The sequence below is a fragment of the Aplysia californica genome, unplaced genomic scaffold (assembly GCF_000002075.1).
Source record: "Aplysia californica isolate F4 #8 unplaced genomic scaffold, AplCal3.0 scaffold00270, whole genome shotgun sequence".
Lineage (NCBI taxonomy): Eukaryota > Metazoa > Mollusca > Gastropoda > Aplysiida > Aplysiidae > Aplysia > Aplysia californica.
Window position 1 is genome coordinate 767,332 of NW_004797540.1, and position 1,716 is coordinate 769,047.

The window sequence follows — 1,716 nt, forward strand, 5'->3', positions numbered from 1 at the left end:
AAAAAAAAAACACAAAAAAAAAAGAAAAAAAAAAAGCGTGCCCATCGTAGATCTTATATCATATTACTTATTTGTTTGAATCTGAGCTTTACAGTTGTGTTTTGTCGTTTTAACCCTATCCGTACGTCGTGTTTTACTACCATATCCATACAACGTGGGGAACTCTGTGCCACCACTTTCCAAAGAAGAAATTTACTTGTTAATCCGATCCGTACGCTTTGCATAGCAGTCTGTCAAAATGGATTTTTTTGGAGAAATTCTGAAAGCTTCAAAGAGATTTTCGTACTAGAAGTATTCTAAAATGTGAAGAATACAACCCCCTGTGTACAAAATGACCCCAGGGCGTACGGATAAGGTTAATAGGCATGATGCAGGAGAAATTGTGAAATTCGTTAAGAAGTAGAAACTAAGCTTACAAATGTAGTGGCATCAATAATATATGGATCTAGAGTGGAGAATTTGGTCATGAAGTAACATTTGGAAAATGCTTTGTGTTGCTATGGTAACTGCTGCCATATTGGAATCTAAAATATAGTAAAAGTACACTTTCCTAAATAAATCTATCATAATGTTACAAATGATTTTAAAATATCCTAATAACTGGTTTTGCAGCTTTCTGTGGCTGCTTTAATGGATGGACTTGGCATTTTGATGTAAGAGGAGAATCTTTTTCAGAATCTAGGTCCAAGCCAGGGGGATGTGTATGGACTTTTATGTGTCTGCACTTTATGGGAGCTTGTTTTGATCCCAGTACTTATCAGTAAGATGTAGAGGGTACAAGCGAGACTGAGTTGTGTAAGTGGGCGGTTGACGGGTGCTCGCTCTCGTGTGGTTTGCTTCTTCTTCAGTATCAATCGTCTGTTCAGAGAAAACAAAACTTCATCGACGCTTCGAAGAGTGAAGTCGCTATTCGTGCTATTCGAATACCCTTTGCGAATTTTTTTCTTAAAATAAGTTCAGCGGCAACATTCACTGTTAAACAAATTATGATTTTTTGGGGACCACAAATTGTCTAAGAGATGTACCACCAAGTCCAAAATATGTGTAAGGCTGCATAATGTTTAGAGTTCCGAAGAATTGCACCAATGGCACCTCATGTTTTCTTCTTCTTCTTCTTCTTCTTCTTCTTCTTCTTCTTCTTCTTCTTCTTCTTCGCATCACGCTTGAAGTCCGGTATCTTTAGAGCTGGGCGAAGAATCGATTCTGTTACAGATTAGTGCTACCCAAAGAAAAGTTCCGATTCCTATTTTAGTAAACCAACGGTTACCAGTTACTTTCTTTGTTAAAATCTTTCTTCGAAAATATTTTTTGAACGAAAAATAATTGGTCCTTCGCAGGAAAAATTTTTTAATTGATGCTTCGCAGTGCTCCGAAAACAGCAAAGTTCTCCAAAATCCTGAAGTTTCTCCGAACCAATCAGGTGACCGGGAGAAATCATATCCTTAGAAAGTAACTGGGTTCGGAGTCGATTCCTACAATTCCTTGTTTTCAATAATCGGGAACCTAACCGCCCACCACTAGTAGTATGCGTCAAAAATTGGGCCGTCCTGCTCAGTTCATCTGTCGGCCCATCTATAGCTTCCCCTGTAGTGTCAGTGGGGTTGGCTACGTTTCCTGTCTCAGGGTCCTGTGTGTCTTGCAGTGCTGAAGGATGTGTGTGTGTGTGTGTGTGTGTGTGTGTATGTATGTGTGTGTGTGTGTGTGTGTGTGTGTGTG